The sequence below is a fragment of the Pristis pectinata genome, chromosome 5, assembly GCF_009764475.1.
Source record: "Pristis pectinata isolate sPriPec2 chromosome 5, sPriPec2.1.pri, whole genome shotgun sequence".
Taxonomy (NCBI): Eukaryota; Metazoa; Chordata; class Chondrichthyes; order Rhinopristiformes; family Pristidae; genus Pristis; species Pristis pectinata.
The window spans coordinates 113,803,239-113,809,868 of NC_067409.1; positions in this window are offsets into that span (position 1 = coordinate 113,803,239).

Sequence of the window (6,630 nt, forward strand, 5' to 3'; positions counted from 1 at the left end):
ACTCACCAATCAGCTACCTGCCTTTCACTGACATCATTTTTGAACTGTCACTCTTTTAAACACAAGCAACGGAAACAGGCCCTCCGGCCCAACTGGTCCATGCTGACCCATGTCAGTGTTGAGTCATTTCTACCGACCCAGCTCACCATCACCCAGACTTCACCAAACTCTCTACTCTGAGGGACATGGTGAGGATCCTCACCATCCGGGACATGCCCTCTTCTCGTTACTACCATCGGGGAGGAGGTACAGGAGCCTGAAGACCCACACTCAATGATTCAGGAACAGCTTCTTCCCCTCCGCCATCAGATTTCTGAACGGTCCGTGAACCCATGAACACTACCTCATTATTCCTTTTTTGTTGCACTATTTATTTATTTTGTAACTTACTAATTTTATATCTTTGCACTGTACTGCTGCCACAAAACAAGAAATTTCATGTCATATAAGTCAGTGATAATAAACTGATTCTGATTGTTTACCACTTCCACTGAAAGCTGTTGAAGCTGAGAGTCTGAAACTTTAAAGTAAATTCATCTTAATTAAATCTAATGAATATACTCTTAACAAAACGTACTCGTCCACTGACTCGCCAAATTCCCCACTCTGAGGATTATGCACTCAGAGGTCCATTGTACTTCCCTGAGGAAGTTCCAGGTCAGAACAGAGGTGAAGAAGCAGTGATATATTTCCCAGTCAAGATGGTGTGCAACATGGAGGGAAACCTCCTCATGTGCTTGCTGCCCTTGTCCTTCCTGATGACAGAGGTCATGGGTTTGGGAGGTCCTGTTGGAGTAGCCTGGATGAGCATCTGAAGTGTATTTTGTAAAGGGGACATACTGTGCATACACACTGAATGATTGTTTAGCATGGTGGGTAGGATTCCAGTCAGGTGGGGTGCTTTGTCCTGGATGGTGTTGGGTTGTTTGAGTGTTGTTGGAGCTGTACTTAAAATCAGTGAATCACAAAATGGTTACAGCACAGGAGCAGGACATCAAGTCTCTCCAGACTTCATATTAGAGCAATCCAATTAGTTCCATTCACCCAAACGTTCCTGATTTGCCTGCAGGTTCTTTCCTATCAGATCCTTCTGTTTGCTGCAGTTGGATCCCTGGCATTGCCTTCCACATCCTAACCACTCACTGTTTATAAAAAAAAAGGTACGTTCCCAAGTTAGTCCTGAAGGAAGGACATTGTTGAAATAACCGAAGATGGTTGGGCCTGGAATACCACCCCAAAGAATCCTTGCAGTAACGTCCTGGGACTGGGATGATTGACCTCCAATAACGATAGCCATCTCCCTTTGTGTGAGGGTTAACTCCTGAAATTTTAATGTTTTCCATTTGAAGTCCATTGACATAAGTTTTACCGTGCCTTGATATCAGACTCTATCAAGTCTACCCTTTTGTCAAGTGCAATCACTCCACCTTTCTTCCTTTATCTTGCTCAATTTTACATGACAAAAATCAAATTACACTTCTTGGCTCACACTATGTGAGGATCAGTGAAGGTTCAGTCTGATTGGTTGAAGGCCCATGTTGTTGGTTGCCCTAATGTTCTGATATGACAGATGCTCGAGAGAGGACACCTTGTTGGTTCGGACACCTATTCAGGATGTGCAGAAACTCCTCATTGTCAACTCTCAGTGAGAATCTGAGCCACAATTAAAACAATCAGATATATGAATGCATGACACTAAAATAATATGCAGATGCTAGGAATCTGAAACAAAAACAGAAAATGCTGACTCAACAGGTCAGGCAGCATAAGAGTCATATAACATAGAACAGTATAGCACAGGAACAGGCCCTTCGGCCCACAGTGTCTGTGCTGAACACAATGCCAAATTAATCTAAATCTCTTCTGCCTGCAGATGATCCATATCCCTCCACTCCCTGCATATTCATGTGTCTATCATATCTGTTTGCACCACTACTACTGGCAGCCCGTTCTAGGCACCTATACCAGTCTGTAAAAACTAGGAGATCCACCTATAATTTTAGCAAAAATGAGGGGGAGGGGTGGGGGCGTGTTGCACAGCTGCAGTGCATTGGCAAATTAAGTCAATGGAACAAGTCAGACAAACACAGCCTTAAAAGATCTTCCTCTACTCCTGCTCAAAATCACATTGCAACCCAAACCTTTCCAACCCCATCTTCTACCACTATTTTCAATTTCTCTGACCTGAAACATCGACTGTCCACTTCCCTTCACAGATGCTGTCTGACCCTCCAGCAGTTTGTTTTTTTTGCTCCAGATTCCAGCATCTAGTCTCGTGTCCCCCTCCCTATATCCATTGATTCCCATAACATCCAGAAATCTATCATTTTTTTAAAAAAGAATTCATTCATAAATCATTTAAAACCAAGGTGCATAGGAACAACTTGTTAGAAAGGGTGGTGAATCTTTGGAATTCTTATGCCCATAGACCTGTGGGGTTACTTAAAGAGGGGTAGGTAAATGTTTAAAAGATCAGGAGATTGGGAGCTATGCTGTATGACAGTAGTGAGTAAGAAGCTGGTGAATCAAATTGCAGAATACGTCAAGTACTGATGCCGGTATTAGTACAGGTGTTAAAAACAACAAATGCACATTGCATAGAGTTATACAGCCTGGAAACAGGCCCTTTGGCCCAACTGGTCCATGCTGTCCAACAAAGCTCGTCCCACTTGTCTGTGTTTGGCCCATATCCCTCTGAACTTTTCCGATCCATGTACTTATCCAAATATCTCTTAAATGTCATTATTGTCCCTGCCTCACCCACTTCCTCTGGCAGCTCGTTCCATATACCCACCACCGTCTGCGTGAAAAAGTTGCCCCTCAGATCCCTTTTAAATCTTACCCCTCTCCCCATAACCTATGTCCTCTAGTTTTTTAATCCTTTTCCGTGGGCAAAAGACTGTGCATTCACCCTATCTGTGCCCCTCATGAATTTATACACCTCTATCAGATCACCCCTCTGTCTCCTACACTCCAAGAAATCAGGTCCTAGCCTACCCAACCTCTCCCTGTAACTCAAGCACTTGAGTCCTGGCAACATCCTTGTAAATCTTTTTTGCACTTTTTCCAGCTTAGTGATGTCCCTCCTATAACAGGGTGACCAAAACTGTACACAATACTCCAAGTGCAGCCTCACCAACATCATGAGGTGCTGCTAAAGTCTCTAAGGAAAAAGAAAGAATTAACATTTCAGGTTGAAAATATGAGCACATACATGGTACAATTTTTGTTGACATAATTTTGTTTTTGATTTTTTTATTTACAGCGCGGTAACAGGCCCTTCCGGCCCAACAAGTCCATGCCACCCATTTTTTTTAAAACTCAAATTAACCTACCCGTATGTCTTTGGAATGTGGGAGGAAACCCACGCAGACACGGGGAGAACGTACAAACTCCTTACACACAGCAACGGGAATCGAACCCCGATCGCTGGCGCTGTAATAGCGTCGCGCTAACCACTACGCTACCGTGCCGTTGCATTCAGAAATGCAATTTATGCTGCTTTTCATTACAATGGAATAAACAACATTATTTCTTTCATAACAAAAAATTCATCATGATGGAACAAAAAAGATTCCACAGTCAAGAAAAAACCACAGTAATCCAAATGAAAATATCATATCATGGAACACAAATTAATGTTGTACAACTTATTTACAGATAATCATTGAGCTTGCCAAATCCGTGCCAACTATTAGATGCAGCAGTCTAAAGCAAAACATACTCCTTATGGCCTCCATAAATACTGTATCTCACATTGCTTTAAATATATACAGGTATTTGCTTTCAGTGTAAAGGAATAGTGATCACTGCTTCAGCCTCTTTCTGTGGCAAAATGCCTGTGACCAATGAAAGAGAAAGTTGTTGTAACCTCTCCCCTTAATTTCTTGATGAACTTTTTTCCCCAAGCAGAGGAAATGGCCATTCCACTTCAGTTGACTAAAATCCTCCATAACTTAAATTAATGATTCAGTAGACTCCTGGGTTTTTCTACTCCCTGTGAATAATAGTCCCAGTATCTCGATCCTTTCCTCCTACTCATATTTTTCCATTTTTTATACTGCCTATGGCTTATACTGGCCGTTCCAAAACAATGTGGAGAATTCTATTTCTGCCAAACCTATATTTTGTCAGAATTTATTGTTCCTTCTCTTACATTCTGCATCTCTCTAAAACCCCAAATGCTTCTGACCTTCTCGATTTCTTTCCATACCCACAGCTGTATTGACTGTAAGAAGCTCTGGGTTGTTTTAATGTCATGATAAATTGTATTCACATGCCATTGTCTTCTCTATTTGAAGTTCCAGCTGTCTCTGTTAGATCATATTATTGGCAGCTTTCTTTCAGCATATACTCCTGGTTCTTTTTCTACCAAAATGTATTTACTTGTCCTTATCCAAATTAAAGTGTACCAGCCATTGAGCAAACCTTTCCTGGTCTTTTACTGTTACCAATATTAACCCAGTTTTTCTTTAGAAATTCAAATAATCAAAATGTTTCGTGAACAGAGGTGACTGTGAAGCCTGGGGTGTAGTGCCACCAAACATTCACCTGTTTAAACACATCATCGAAATATATTCGTGGACTTCCCTGCTGCTTGTGAAAATAACCCCAGTTTCTCAAAACCGTTCTGCTGGGACAATGAGTTCCAGAAGGCAAACAACACAAGGCAGAAAATTTGGGAACAGACTGCAGTTCAGGCACCATCTGACCTGCTCCCGACTTCTGTTGTGTGCAGGTGATACAGTTGACAATGGGGAAGAAAACTTTAAAATGGTCTGGTTAGTTGATCAGGAGAGTGACAAATGGAAATCAGACCAGAGGAGGGTGAATTCATGCAATTCAGGAAATGCAATATGGCAAGGAAACTTACAGTAAGTGGGAGAATATTGAGTGGTGTGGGGGAAACAGGGATCATGGAGTATATGTCCATATATACTCAAAGGCAATAGGAGGGATCACTATGGTAATTAGAAGACAACTGGGATGTTTTCACAAGAGAGTCTGCAGATGCTGGAAATCTGGAGCAACACACAAGATGCTGGAGGAACTCAGCGGGTCAGGCAGCGTCTGTGGAGGGAAATGGACAGTCGATGTTTCGAGCTGAGCCCCTTCATCAGGACTGGAAAGCAGGAGGGGGGACGGCCGGTATAAAAGGGGAAGGGGTGGAGCGAGAGCTGGGGGGTGATAGGTCGATCCAAGTGAGGGGGGGGTGATAGGCAGGTGAGGGAGGGGGGAGAGTGGGATTGATGTCAGAAGCTGGGAGGTGATGGGTGGAGGTGACAAAGGGCTGAAGTGTTTTGCTTTATTAGTTGGGCAATAGAATATAAGAGCCGGGACGTTATGCTGGAACTGTGTACGGTACTACTTTGGCCACCGTTTGAGCACTGATCACAGTTCTTGTTACTACTTTACAAATAAAGGTGTGATAGCACCAGAGGGGCAATGAAGATTCACAAGGATATTGTGTGTCAGGAAAATTCTATCTGTGAGGAAAAATTAGATAGGCTGGTGTTGCTTTCTAAGGAACGTAAGGGGTTGAGAGGAGACTTAAATGAGTGTATAAAATTATGATGGGCCCTACATAGGGTGAACAAAGAAGGACATATTCCCCTTGGGAAAGGGTCAAAACCAGTGGCCATTCACCGGTCTAGGTGGGTGGCAAGAGGGTTCTGCCCGAGCCGGTTGCCTACCCCTCTTCCGGGGTTAAGTCCATGCCCAGGTGTCTCTGGAGAAGGAGCACGCAGTATTCACAGGTACACTGGGGGATTTCCGGGACCAGTGGGTGCCACAGGGGCTCGAGTGCGTTCTGGATAGCGATGACTGTGTTATAATTTGAAACTGTAAATAGTGTGTATCATGAAGTACTGTAATATTGTACTGTAACACGGGGCATACATTGAAAATGATTGATAGAAGGATTCACAAGCTGCTGGTTTGGACATTTGGTGCATGTGCTTGGCTGTGAAGCTTCCATTTGCCGGATCATGACTGAAAGCCTCGAAGTCACAATTCCAAAACTATCCCTTTGCCTCCACAGATGCTGTCTGACATGTCTGACAGCAGCTTGTTTGTTACTCCTGATCTCAGCATCCGCAGTCTCTTGTGTCTCTGAAACCCTCATCGTATTGGATACAAAATTGGTTTGGCCGAGAGGGCACCAGAACGCATTGGTTTTGGGTAAAAGTTCAAAGGACGTTTGTGAGGCAGGTATTTCACACAGAGTGGTAGGTACAGGGAACACACTGCCAGGTAAGGTGGTGAAAGCAAATGCACCAGCAACATTTAAGAGGCATTTCGACAGGCACGTGAGCAGATGGGGTGGAGGGATGTAGACCATGCACAGGCAAATGGGGTTAGTTTAGATTGGCGTCACAGTCAGCTCTGACTGTTCCTGTGCTGCATCGTTCTTTGTTCGATTTGCTTGGATGTGCACTTGAAGAGCCCTGGCCTGCAAGGGTACAACCTTGGTGGTGGAAGGTGAGATTAGGCTAAGGTGAACTTCGTCTGTTGGGCAGAGAAAGGATTGACGCCTTCTTCTGTGGTTCTAGTATCTCCAGTACTCTGCTTGACTGTTATGTGATCAATACTTGGACTTCACTTCGGAAAGTGACACTCATCCAAAAAAAC